Source organism: Geotrypetes seraphini, chromosome 5, assembly GCF_902459505.1.
Source record: "Geotrypetes seraphini chromosome 5, aGeoSer1.1, whole genome shotgun sequence".
NCBI classification, from domain to species: domain Eukaryota; kingdom Metazoa; phylum Chordata; class Amphibia; order Gymnophiona; family Dermophiidae; genus Geotrypetes; species Geotrypetes seraphini.
The window spans coordinates 18,541,885-18,556,476 of record NC_047088.1 but is presented as its reverse complement, the minus strand read 5'-3'; the positions used below and the strand labels follow the sequence as shown (position 1 = coordinate 18,556,476).

The 14,592-nt window shown below is 44.1% G+C and overlaps 1 protein-coding gene across 3 annotated transcripts in view; it reads right to left on the bottom strand.

Annotated features, from left to right (window-relative positions):
- The window catches only part of CAPN6 (calpain 6), a 134,249-nt gene extending 125,895 nt beyond the window's left edge, over positions 1–8,354 (bottom strand). Inside the window, exon 1 of one of the 3 annotated variants that reach the window (XR_004539619.1) lies at positions 8,126–8,354. The gene's annotated coding sequence lies outside the window, so the exon portion shown is untranslated. The remainder of the gene's footprint in view (positions 1–8,125) is intronic. The other 2 variants (XM_033946392.1, XM_033946393.1) reach the window with 2 other exon arrangements.
- Positions 8,355–14,592: the final 6,238 nt, after the last annotated feature.

The window sequence follows — 14,592 nt, the reverse complement described above, 5'->3', positions numbered from 1 at the left end:
TACCCAAACAAAGAAGATGCTCCAGTTGGCAACACATGTTTTTTGTGCTTCCTCAATAGAACTTTAAAAATATTTCTTCGTATTAGCAAGAACTCTAAATATGGTACACGATGCTTTAGATAAGTGACACAATCAAATAGCTAAACCCTTCTTTTACAAAACTGCGCAAGAGGTTTCTAGAACTCTATGACCGTCAAAGCAGCGCTAAAAACTTCTTGCGCAGTTTTGTATAAGGTGTTGGGGGGGGGGTAAATTCTTTTTAGCAAACTGACTCAACTAAACTAGCTCAGTTTGGATCTTGACACTTGAAATTTTGCCACCTTCTGTCTTTCAGGTTCTACTCTATAGACTTAATTCTATCCTCAGAATTGGGTATCAGGTAAGTATTTTATTTTCCTTCTCTGTCCCAGGCTTTCTCTATTTTCCTGTCTTTGATTTTAGATCTCTGTATCTGCCTGCATGCTTTTCCAGTATCTCAGCCACTTAGGCCCAAATTGTATAAATGGAGCCACTAGTTAGACACCGTTAGGCGCCCTAACGGTGCTGTTTTTAATCGGTTTAATTGCCTTTAATCGATGCAATAATTGATCTTGAATTCTCTTGCTTAAGCTTCACTAGTGTTCCCTGTGCTTGCTCCCCTGGTCAGTCACTGCCTATCTCTTTCTTTTTTTTTCATGTTTGTTGGGGGGGGGGGGGGGGGTTCCTCTTGACGTAGCCCAGGGGCCACAGGAGTATGGGCCTTTGGCATCCGAGAGACCTTTTGGTCGTTTTTGTATATTGCTGGAGGGGGACCCCGGTGGAGTAGTTGCACTGTTGGGGGGGAAGGGTCTGAGGGGGGGGGGGTTGGGCTTGCTTTTTGAACTGATTCTGAAAATTGTGTATGGATGGATGTTGGTTCCTTTGGTCTTGTGATATATCTTGCTCTGTTTTTATCACGTTCAAAATAAACCAGATTTGAACATAAAAGCAATTTAAATCTCATTATATATATATAAAAAAAGACAGCACCGGAACCATGACTACAGAGGCACCTAAGGGTTAAAATAGGGAAAGGGATTAGAACTTGAATACCGCCTGTTTGTAGTTTTAAAATCACACTCAAAGTGGTTTACATGCAGATACTCCCTGTCTGTCCCTAGTGGACTCACAATCTAACTAGTACCTGGGGCAATGGAGGGATTAAGTGACTTGCCCAGGGTCACAAGGAGCAGTGTGGGTTTGAACCCACATCCTCAGGGTGCTGAGGCTGTAGCTTTAACCACTACGCCACTCTAGAAATCATGATGTAGCAAAAGTGAGCCAAGTATAGGACAATCAAGCCATTGTGACATCACTGATGAGGTTGGATCTTATTGGTGGACTGAGGCATTATGGCATCACAATATCAGCTCTGGTTACCAGAGATAGAAACTTTTCACTCTATTTATACAGTGCTCCCCCGGTCATTCACGGATCTAGGTGTCATCATTGAAACCCCAATATTCTATAATGGCAATTAATACATAACTGCCAAAACAGAATTTGCACAGCATCCTAGCACGAAACTTGGGGAGGCACATGCTAAATTTACCACAAAACCAAAGCCTATTATTTTTCCAGTCAACTCTGGGTGATTATAAAAATAAAAAAAAAAGAGAGAATTGTGCAAACAAAACACTTGTTAAATTGAAATGAAATATGTTCACAGGCATCTCTTCAAACATTTCAGAAAGAATTAGGATGGTCTTATCCAGTCAGCTGCATTCCTAATTCTCAAACCTCTTAAGGAGAATATAGTACTCCAGAGACTTAAACTTGACAAAGTACTTGGCACTATGAAATCAAGTTACATAAGATGCTTTTTTCCCAAAGATTTTACAGTCCAAATGACGATTGTTAATTCGGCACATCAGATTTCAGAATTTGAAGAAGAGAGAGCTAAAGAGATTTATAGCCAGATCAGAGGACTGAGCAAGTCCACGCTTGGGAATCTTTTTACAACACCAAACCAAAGGAAACCATGACATAAATTAGAAAACCCCACCAAGCACAATAAAAAAGTCTAAGGTTAAATTTAGAGAATGACATGGGGAGAAAATTTTCCCCGTGGGAAGTCTTTCTCTCATTCCATCCCGGCAAGCTCTTTTCCTATCCCTGCAAGCTTTGTCCTCATCCGTGCAAGCCTCAAACACTTTAAAATCATAAGTAGCAACATTCTAGAGATCAGATTGTGATGTCATAATGCCTCATTCCACCAACGCCTAAGCTCCGTCCTCATCTGCACAAGCATCAAACACTTTAAAATCATAAGTAGCAACATTCTAGAGCTCAGATTGTGATGTCATAATGCCTCATTCCACCAACGCCTAAGCTCCGTCCTCATCTGCACAAGCATCAAACACTTTAAAATCATAAGTAGCAACATTCTAGAGCTCAGATTGTGATGTCATAATGCCTCATTCCACCAACGTCTAAGCTCCGCCCTCATCTGCACAAGCCTCAAATACTTTAAAATCCTAAGTAGCAACATTCTAGAGATCAGATTGTGATGTCATAGTGCCTCATTCCACCAATGGCTAAGCTCCGTCCTCATCCGTGCAAGCCTCAAAAACTTTAAAATCATAAGTGTTTGAGGCTTGTGCGGTTAAGGCAGAGCTTATAGGAATGGGGCAGGGGCAGGGACAGTGACAAAACTCATGGGGATGGGGGTGGAGAAACTGAGTTCCTTTCGGGGACAGGGACAAATTTGTCCCCGTGGCTCAATACCTCTCTAACTACCTAGCAGACCACAATATACTTCACTCATCCCAATCAGGATTTAGATCTTACCACAGCACGGAAACTCTACTAGCAACACTACTGGACATAGCCCGACAACACCTCAGTAAAGGTCACAGGATCCTAATTATCCAACTAGATCTTTCCGCAGCCTTTGATCTAGTTGATCATACCATACTACTCCAGATACTTGACGCAATAGGGATCTCAGGGGTGGTGTACAACTGGTTCCAAGGATACCTTAAAACAAGAACTTACAGAGTTAAAATAAACGACACGAAATCCAACACATGGTCTAATCCATGTGGAGTCCCTCAGGGCTCTCCACTTTCGCCCATTCTATTCAACCTCTACATCTCTTCCCTTGGCACCACTCTAGACAACCTAAACGTAACATCCTTCAGTTACGCAGACGACATAACTATCCTCCTCCCCTTCGAAACCCAAGACAACTCCGCTACTGGACACTTGGAAACAATACTGGACGAAGTAGAAAAATGGATGACAAACCACAAATTAAAACTAAACTCGGATAAAACCAAATTCTTAATGCTTGAAATGGACAAAATCCCATCCATATCAGACCTGGAAATCAAAACTACCAAATACCCAATCCAGACCTCCCTCAAAATCCTGGGAGTGCTGATAGATAGATGCTGCACTATGCAGACTCAAATCAACAAAACTACCCAAAAAGCATTCTTCACAATGCGCAACTTACGAAAAATAAGGAAATTCTTCGACAAAGAACACTATAGGATCATTGTTCAATCCCTGGTACTAGGACTTGTGGACTACTGCAATATCCTATATCTACCATGTCCTACAAAAATGATCAAAAAACTACAGACCATTCAGAACACGGCTCTCAGACTAATCTATTCCCTCGGAAAATATGACCACATAACTAACGCCTACCTAGACTCACATTGGCTACCGATCAGAGCCAGAATCCAATTCAAACTATACTGTCTAATCTTCAAAGTACTCAACGGTACAGCACCTGCCTATCTAATCGATCGCCTACACCGGAACCTTCCACCCAGAATAAGAAGAACACTGACACCATTCTCATACCCACCACTCAACGGCACTCATCGTAAAAAGCTTTACGATAACCTCATAGCAACGCATGCAGCAAAACTCGAACCCTCCATAACCAGATTATTAACCTCAACATCTGACTTCAAAGCATTCCGCAAAGAACTCAAAACGCTACTTTTCAAAAAGCATATTCATAACACCTAATCTCCTCTTCCACATACACCGACCAGGTTACCCACTCCCTGACACCAAATCCTCAACCGACCAAAAACCGGAAAAAGATTTGATATGTAATGTAATATAACTGCTCTCATCCAATGTTACCAAGTCTATACTCATTCTGTAACTATGTCTTACCCTAAATGTCATGTACCCTCCTGGAAATGTCCAGCTTCTTCTTATGTAATCCGCTTTGAACCGCAAGGTACAAGCGGAATAGAAATCACTAATGTAATGTAATGTAATGTAATGTAATGTAATCTCTTGTTAAGATGACAAAACACTGCTTCTGGTGCCAAACTATGGAACACAGTGTTTGCAACTGGAACGAATCAGGCCTTTGCTGCTTCAACTTTGTGCAACATATCCAGATGCAAAAGAGGCATGCCTTCAAGGGCTGGCACAACCATTAGGCAAGACTAGGTGGTTGCCTAGGGCAGCAGGGAACAACAGAAACAGACAGCTAAAGATCAATGTGTACTATTTGCTGCAGGAACGGCAAGTGATTTTCAAATACTATGATATCTTGAGGGCAGAGGCAGATTAGGGACTGGAAAATAGAGGGGGCAAAAGGCTGAAGGCCTGACTATTCGTGCTCCATCACTGTGTCCTGCTCGATCAGTTAAGACTCCTCAGGAGAAAGGGTTAAAAGAGAAAAACACTTGACCAGTTTTGCTATTACTAATTGAAGGGTCAGTGCTGAGTGATTTTTCTGTACAATGTACAGAGAGAAAGAAACCCCCAAATTTCAACGAATCAGAGACTAACCCCCTCTTTTACAAAGGTGCGCTAAGCTTTTTAGTGCGTGTTATCCTATGGACGCTTTAGCACACACGTTGATTTAGCACAGGGGTCTCCAAAGTCCCTCCTCGAGGGCCGAATCCAGTTGGGTTTTCAGGATTTCCCCAATGAATATGCATTGAAAGCAGTGCATACACCTAGATCTCATGCATATTCATTGGGGAAATCCTGAAAACCCGACTGGATTGCGGCCCTCAAGGAGGGGCTTTGGAGACCCCTGATTTAGCATGTGCTAAATCCACGCTAAAATGCTTAGCGTGCCTTTGTAAAAGAGGGCCTAAGAAAACATACCAGAAAGATACAGGAATAGTCACAACTGTAAAGGGTGCCACTAGCCTGATGGAAAAGAAATTCCGAGATACCTTGATATCATATTTATTGCATCCTATGAACTCTAAAAAGAAGCTCTTTTTTGCAGGGGTAGGCAATTCTGGTCTTCGAACTAGGTCAGGTTTTCAGGATACCCACAATCAATATACATGAGATAGATTTGCATCTCAAGGAGGCAGTGCATGCAAATCCATCTCATACATATTCATTGTGGATATCCTGAAAATCTGATCTGCCTGTGGCTCTCGAGGAACGGAATTGCCTACCTCTGATCTAGCCCGATAGCCCATCCTCACGGTGGCCAATCTAGGTCACTAGTCCCTGGAAAAACCCCCAAAAGTAGCAACATTCCATACAGAATCTCAAAGAACAGCAAGATTCTGAAATCCCAGAGGGTAACAAGATTCTAGAATCTCAAATAGTAGCAACATTCCATGCTACCTGTCCAGGGCAAGTAATGGCTTCCCCCATGTCTGTTTCAATAGCAGACGATGGACTTTTACTCCAGGAACTCGTCCAAACCTTTCTTAAAATGAATATGTATGAAGAGGCAGTATATGCAAATCCATCCCATACATATCCATTGTGGATATCCTGAAAACCTGATCTGCCTGTGGCTCTCGAGGAACGGAATTGCCTACCTCTGATCTAACCCGGTAGCCCATCTTCATGATGGCCAATCTAGGTCACTAGTCCCTGCAAAACCCCCAAAAGTAGCAACATTCCATACAGAATCTCAAAGAACAGCAAGATTCTGAAATCCCAGAGGGTAACAAGATTCTAGAATCTCAAATAGTAGCAACATTCCATGCTACCTGTCCAGGGCAAGTAATGGCTTCCCCCATATCTGTTTCAATAGCAGACGATGGACTTTTACTCCAGGAACTCGTCCAAACCTTTCTTAAAATGAATATGTATGAAGAGGCAGTATATGCAAATCCATCTCATACATATTCATTGTGGATATCCTGAAAACCTGATCTGCCTGTGGCTCTCGAGGAACGGAATTGCCTACCTCTGATCTAGCCCGGTAGCCCATCCTCATGGTGGCCAATCTAGGTCACTAGTCCCTGCAAAACCCCCAAAAGTAGCAACATTCCATACAGAATCTCAAAGAACAGCAAGATTCCGAAATCCCAGAGGGTAACAAGGTTCTAGAATCCCAAATAGTAGCAACATTCCATGCTACCTGTCCAGGGCAAGTAATGGCTTCCCCCATGTCTGTTTCAATAGCAGACGATAGACTTTTACTCCGGGAACTCGTCCAAACGTTTCTTAAAATGAATATGTATGAAGAGGCAGTATATGCAAATCCATCTCATACATATTCATTGTGGATATCCTGAAAACCTGATCTGCCTGTGGCTCTCGAGGAACGGAATTGCCTACCTCTGATCTAGCCCGGTAGCCCATCCTCATGGTGGCCAATAGAGTTCCTCCAATCAAAGAACTCTATTACACCAGAAATACAATCTTTTCCGCCACAGCCTCTACGCTCTGGAATGCCACGCCTCCTCATCTTCATCACTAAAATTCTCTCAATAAATTCAAAACCAAAATCAAAACCGGAAGTGCCTACCCCTGGCATAGTACAACCATTATGGGAAACACTTGCATTGAATACCAGACACTAAGGCTGTACCCATCATACCTTGGCATAGTCAGGTTCATTAGTGTTACAGTATGCCCAAGGCAAACTCATTTGCAGATACTGCCCCCAAGAGACAGTTTCAAGTAAAACAAAATGTAGATTAAAAAAAAAAAAATAACTTTTATCTATTTATTTATTTATTAGGATTAATTTGCCACCTTTTTGAACAAAATTCACTCAAGGCCATGTAAAGCAAGATATATAAGTACCAGCTTTTGTGAGGATTTTCCTAAAGCAAAGGAAGGGAAAGCACTTCAGCAGATACAGTATGACACATGGGATTTAATTAGGTCTCCCTTGGGGGGTATAAAAATTGGTGTTTATAGTTGATTTTGTTGTTCAGCTGAAATTGAATATGAATTAGAGAATGACACGGGGACAAATCTGTCCCCGTCCCCGCAGGAGCTCAATTTCTCCGTCCCGTCTCCTTGAGTTTTGTCGCTGTCCCAGTTCCTGCCCCATTCCTGTAAGCTCTGCCTTAACCCCACAAGCCTCGAACGCTTATGATTTTACAGGGTTTGAGGCTTGTGCAGATGAGGACGGGGCAGGGACCCGTCGGGACGGGAAAGTGAGTTCCTATGGGGACGGTGAAAAATTGTCTCCGTGTCATTCTCTAATGTGAATTATTTGTATGGTTTAGGAGTCAGCGCAGAACAAGCATGAAATAATAATAGTAATAATAATTTTATTCTTATATACCGCTAAAGCCGTGGTAGTTCGAGGCGGTTTACAACAAAGAAGAGCTGGACAATCAGCGAATATAGGTACAATGTAAGATCATCAAAATACAGGACAGCATGATACGGAGGTGAGGCATGAGAGAACTTGAGAACAATTCGGATGGAGATGGAGAGGTAGGGCTTAAGAGGACTTGGTTACAAATTGGTTGAATCTGAATGGAGGAGCCAGAGAGGGGTGAGAGTACTAGGGAAGTAGTGTTTTTCCAGAGTTTATCCAATTAACACTTAGTTTAAGTAAGTTTAGGGTTTTGTTTTTTTGCATTGGTGATATTTTATCAGTTAAAACCTAAAATCAGAAAGCCTACATGTGCTGGAGCCAATCATAAGCCTTGTCTACCCTCTACAGACCAGCGCGGTTGCATAGTGGCATCCAGTCCAAAGATTCCCCACTGCTGTGCTGGTTCACTGGTCACTGCAAATCCCAAAGAGGCCTGGAGGGCTCATGCACGTTCCACTTTGTGGTGCACTTGTAAACTATCGACCCTAAAATTAAAAGTCTATACACACTTTACAGTAAGAAGGAGGAAATTAACAGAAGCATGCAGGGAAGTTTAATTCATTCTTCTTGTGCATTCACACTTACCCTTTGAAGTCTGTCTCGTCGGACTCCTCTGATGACTCCCAGCTGTCAGCCTCACATGCAACAGTCTACAAAAATCAATACAGCAAACATATCTCTAACCTGCAGCCTCACTGGACATCCCAAGCTGCCACTCCGAGAGGAGGAGTCTCTGAGCAAGTTTAGGAATCCCTCCAACTTGTACCGACAGCAACCGAGCCTGGGGAGGGGGAGGGGACAGGGAGAGACAGCCGGGCTCTGACGGCACCCTCCATCGAGTGCGCTCTGCTAGACAACACGATAGGGAGGGGTAAGGGGCTGCCTGGAACCTGGCACGGATTATGTTACTCGTAATCACATATGCATTCTTTGGTGGGTTGCAAAATGATCCTTGGACTGACAGGTTAAAATAATTTCAAAATGCAACGCTAAAGGGTTGTTTTTTTTTAACCCTCCCGACACAAGCGTAGGGCTTTTTTGAAGCATCATTTTGTATTTTTAAAGAGTTTTCCTGGCACGTACGATTCTGCAATGCTACAGAAAGCTGATAATTATATCTTTGGCTCAGGCGAGGAGAGAGCTTTTCTTAGAGGCAGGGCAGAATTAACCAATAGGCCAAGTAGGCACGTGCCTAGGGCCCGAAATGGTCAGGGGGGCCCAATGAAGAAGGGCATCAACATTGTTTTTTCCAAATGGCGATGGGCCCCTCCAGCATCGATCGACAACGCGGAACCCCCCCCCCCCCCCCATCGATGGAAAGTAAGACAAGCATGCAATGTGGGTAAGAAAGGCAACGGGAACTGTAATTATGCAAGCGGTGCTGCTTGCCCAAAGCTTCCCTCTGACGCAGCTTCCTGTTTCCGCCTGGGCGCATGGTGGGGTGGGGCGGGGCAGGGGGCCCAGTGTACTTGGGTGCCTAGGGGCCCTCGACGAATTAATCCTGCCCTGCTTAGAGGTGAAGAGTGGCCGCCTGAGCTGTGGCCTCCGCAGCCTGAGGTTATGATATCAAATCCCAGCGCTGCTCCCTGGGACCCTGAGCCAGTCGCTTAATTTTATTTATGCATTTTAATTCGTTTTCTATCCCGACCTCCCCAAAGAGCTCAAAAAGGGTTACAGGTTAACATATATAATTTACAGCTAACAGGTTATAATTAGCCATAGTTATAGTACAAGTTTATTGTTGTTGTTTTTTTAGGGAGGGTGAACAAGTTTTTATCCTAACTGGACACATACTAGGGATCTACATGTAATACTAATACAATAAAACCTTGGATTGCAAGACAAGCAAAACTTGAAGACCTTCCTATTTAGCGATGCTTATTCTTGTGTTTAGATTTCACCTTAAACACATATAAATTTTTTTTTTTTTTTTTTTTCTTCTCCTCTCCTTACCTTTTTTTTCTTTTTCTTCTTCTATATTTCACCAACCGCTTTTATAAAGCGATCCCATCCCATTTGTTTTTCCCCTCTTCCCTCTTTCTCCCTTCTTCTTCTTTTAACATGTAGCTTTCCCCCACCCTCCCCATTTTGCCTCACTTTCAAGTTAGTCTAGTTATGTCCTCAGTGTGCACTAAGAATATTCTTAAACTACATATTTATTCAATTTTCTTATATTACTTTTATTGTACACCGGCCAGATACTTGCTGATGGTCGGTATATTAAAAACCAATAAACTTGAAACTTGATTAAATTTTAACTTGATATACAAGCAATGTCTTGCAATACGAGAACATACAGTATACACACATCACAACTGAGCCGATGGTTCTTCTCTCTCTGACGCTGCGGGAGTGTAGCGACTGTTCTAAACGACCGAGGTCTTGCAATATGAGTACATACGGTATACACGCGTCACGTCATCACAACTGAGCCGATGGTTCTTCTCTCTCTGATGCTGCTGCGGGAGTGTAGTGACTGTTCTAAACGAGCGACATCTTGCAATACGGGTACGTATAGTATTTCGTATTAAAGTTTTGGGGTTGTGGAATGAATCGTCTGAGTTTCCATTATTTCCTATGAGAAAATCTGCTTTGATATACGAGTGCTTTGGATTACAAGCATGCTTCTCGAACAAATTATGCTCGCAAACCAAGGTTTTGCTGTATACGTGATACAGTTTACAGGTTAAATTTGTCTAGAAGACATCATCGATTGCCCTGAGTACAAAATAAGGACCACTTTGAATGTGTAACCCCCAAAAGGCAGTATACAAGTCGCTTTCCCTCCCACCCCTGTTAAACTGACACAATGGCGTTAAGTTTTTGGTTATGAAGGGTAATATAGCCTGGGCTGGACCCTGCTGCTTCTGCTCTTGTGTACTGATGTGTAAATCCAAGCTTAATTCTGAAGAAAGGAGAATTGTCTGAGCAGATGTTAGTGCAGGAACCGGGGAGAGTCCGGACACGCCCTAACCGTAATCCCTGCAAAGCCAAAGACCTGAACTGACTTGTAACATATGTGTTGAGCATGTTTATTAAAAGGAAGCATCTCTACAGAGCCAGGTTGATCTGGCTGTTGCTGCTGCTGGAGACGGTGATATCTGTGGATCTGAAAGAAGCGTGCAAGAGTCACCAAAGAGCTTCTGTTATCATCCACCACCCTATCCACCCCCCCCCCCCCACCGGGATTTTGGAACCAAGGATCTGACTTCCACCTGGGCTCTTCCCCCACTCCCCACCCTGCAAAGGTATTTGATGCCCTAGGTCAGGGGTGTCAAACTCAGTCCTATTAAGGGGCCAAAATGCAAAACACAGACTAAGTCATGGGCCAGACTACGCCCAATCTCCGCCCCCAGAACCCGCCCCCATAATAATACTGATTATAACACCATTTTTCCTATTCATTTTTCATATATATACACACACAATAAGAACATAAAGTTACTATGTTATGTTATAAGAACATAAGAAGTGCCTCTGCTGGGTCAGACCAGAGGTCCATCGTGCCCAGTAGTCTGCTCATGCGGCAGCCCAACAGGTCCAGGACCTGTGCAGTAGTCCTCTATCTATACCTCTCTATCCCCTTTTCCTTCAGAAAATTGTCCAATCCCTTCTTGAACCCTAATTCCGTACTCTGTTCTATCACGCCATCTGGAAGCGCATTCCAGGTGTCCACCACCCGTTGGGTGAAGAAAAATTTCCTAGCATTGGTTTTGAATCTGTCCCCTTTCAACCTTTCCGAATGCCCTCTCGTTCTTGTAGTTTTCGAAAGTTTGAAGAATCTGTCCCTCTCCACTCTCTCTATGCCCTTCATGATCTTGTAAGTCTCTATCATATCCCCTCTAAGTCTCCTCTTCTCCAGGGAAAAGAGCCCCAGTTTCTCCAATCTCTCAGCGTATTAAAGGTTTTCCATCCCTTTTATCAAACGTGTCGCTCTCTGAACCCTCTCGAGTATCGCCATATCCTTCTTAAGGTACGGCGACCAATATTGGATGCAGTACTCCAGATGCGGACGCACCATCGCTCGATACAATGGCAGGATAACTTCTTTCGTTCTGGTTGTAATACCCCTCTTGATTATACCTAGCATTCTGTTCGCTCTCTTAGCGGCTGCTGCGCACTTGCCGACGGCTTCATTGTCTTATCCACTATTACCCCCAAGTCACTTTCCTGGGTACTCTCACTCAATAACATCCCTCCCATCGTATAGCTGTACTTCGGGTTTTTGCTTCCCACATGCAATACTTTACATTTCTCTACATTGAACTTCATCTGCCATCTCGTCGCCCACTCCCCCAGTTTGTTCAAGTCCCTTTGTAATTCTTCGCAGTCCTCTTTAGTCCAAGCATCACTAAATAGTTTGGTGTCGTCTACAAATTTTATTATTTCGCACTTCGTCCCTGTTTCTATATCATTTATAATATATTGAATAGCAGCGGTCTGAGCACCGACCCCTGCAGTAACACCACTCGTGACCTTCCTCCAGTCTGAGTAGTGTGCCCTTCACTCCTACCCTCTGTTTCCTACCCGCCAGCCAATTCCTGATCCATCTATGTACGTCTCCTTTCACCCCATGGTTCTTCAGTTTCCAAAGTAGGCGTTCATGGGGTACCTTGTTAAAGGCTTTTTGGAAATCTAATATACGATGTCTATGGGGGTCCCCTTTGTCCATCCGTTTGTTAATTCCTTCGAAGAAGTGTAGTAAGTTCATTAGGCACGATCTCCCCTTGCAGAAGCCATGTTGGCTTGTGATTAGAAGTTTATTTCTTTCAAAATGCTCATCGATGCTGTCTTTTATCAGCGCTTCCGTCATTTTCCCCGGAACCGAGGTCAGACTCACCGGTCTGTAATTCCCCGGGTCACCTCTTGATCCCTTTTTAAAGATGGGCGTAACATTGGCTATCTTCCAATCCTCCTTTTTAATATAATCTTATTAACAATACATTATGGTTAACCACAAAATTAAACTACACAAAGCACACTGTATGCTTCTCAACATTCATTCCTACCAGAACACAGATAACACCTATGCAAATATGGGACCAAAAATAAAACTACTAATATAATAAAAAAAAGCACCCTAAGATTCAAGATTCTGTATGCAGTACAACCCCTAGAGAAAAAAGAAACAAATGTATTTCTTCCTGAGCAGTGCAAAAGATAAGCAGCAGATTAAAATGCTCAAAACTCAATTCAAACACTAGCTTGAAAATAAAACCATTCCCCTACCTTTGTTGTCTCCCTCCCTCCATGCTGTGCCTCCCTCCGGTGGGTGTCTAACCGTCTGGCCGGCTCCAACCTGGCCGTTTTATGCGACCCGTGGTCCGATGCCCCCTGGTGTCATCTTGTGGCCGGCTCTCCTCCTCACAGCCATAGTGTGCACGGAGCCGGCTCCTCATGCGTCCTGCTCCTGAACCGGAAGCCTTCTTTCTCAGGTGTAGGACACGTGAGGAGTCTCTGCTCACGGCTCCTTGCACACTACGGCTGTGAGGAGGAGGGAGCCGGCCAGAAACTGGGGGCATCGGACTGTGGGCCGCATAAAACGGCCAGGCTGGCCGGATTTGGCCCGTGGGCCTTGAGTTTGAACCTTCTACCAATAATGGCTCAAAGTGCAAATCACTCCCCCCTCACTCCCTTTGTTCACTATAGTCCAGCAGCAACCCTTCCTTTTCCTATCTCTCCAGGTGTCTAGCATCTACCCCCTTCTGGAGAATGACAGGAGCTCAATTTTCCCGTCCCATCCCGGTGAGTTTTGTCGCTGTCCTGATCCTGTAAGCTCTCCCTTAACCGTACAAGCCTCTAACACTTATGATTTTAAAGTGTTTGAAGCTCGTGTAGATGAGGACAGAGTTTACAGGAATGGGGCAGGGACAGGAAAAGAACTCACCGGGATGGGACAGGAAAATGAGTTCTTGTGGGGACGGGGAAAAATTTGTCCCCGTGCCATTCTTTAATGTGGAGCCATGAAACTTGTAAGATATTCCACACTTTTCATTTCAGTGAGGCAAATGCATCTAGTAAATGGGCCCAAGTATAGGGAAACCAAGTCATTGTGACATCACCGATGAGATTGGCTCTTAGGCATTGGTGGAATGAGGCATTATGACATCACACAATGAGGGACCACTGAAAAGTTCTCAGCCCAAACAAGAAGAGAATGAGGTGAAGCCATGAAACTTACAAGTTATTCCACACTAGTAAATGGAAACAAGTATAGGGAAACAAGCCATTGTGACATCACTGATGAGGCTGGCTCTTAGGCATTGGTGGAGTGAGGCATTATGACATCACAATACAAGGAGCCACTGAAAAGTTCTCAGCCCAACCAAGAAGAGAATGATGTGGAGTAGAGAATGACACGGGGACAAATTTGTCCCCTCAGGAACTCAATTTCCCTTGTCCCACCCCCGTCGTAGTCCCTGTCTTTGCCCCATTCCTATAAGCTCTGCCTTAACCACATAAACACTTATGATTTTAAAGTGTATGAGGCTTGTGTAGCTGAGGACGGAACTTGCAGGAATGGGGCAGGGACAGGAAATGAATTCGTCAGGAAGGGAAAATGAGTTCCTGCGGGGACAGGGAAAAATTTGTCCCTGTCCATGTCATTTTCTACCCCCTTCCCTTCCCCCAGTACTGCTTCTCCACTGACATCCTCCCTTCCCCCCCCCCCTCTCCAGAGCAACAGCCTGCATCAAAAGTAAACAGCTTGGCAGCAGGAATTTCAATAATGTAGTCCTCATGGCCTGTAAGGCCCCCAAACCCTCCGATGCAAACTTCCTTTCAGAGAATGCTGGAGCTGCAGGCTTTGAGAGTACATGCATGGGTGCTAAGGTCATGCTGACAGCAGCTTACGGCAGTGTTCTGCTGCTGTCTTGCTGACTGTCCCACAGTGCCACCTCCTGACGTTTCCAGCCCTACACAACCGCGTAGCCCATCTAATGGATGGGTCAACCTTATTCTTCCCACTGCAGTTCAAGCAGCTGATCTGGTTGGGCCCTATGGGGAATGGTGGATCATCAGGGTAAGAGTTTGGCTGTTCCAGTTGCTGGCTC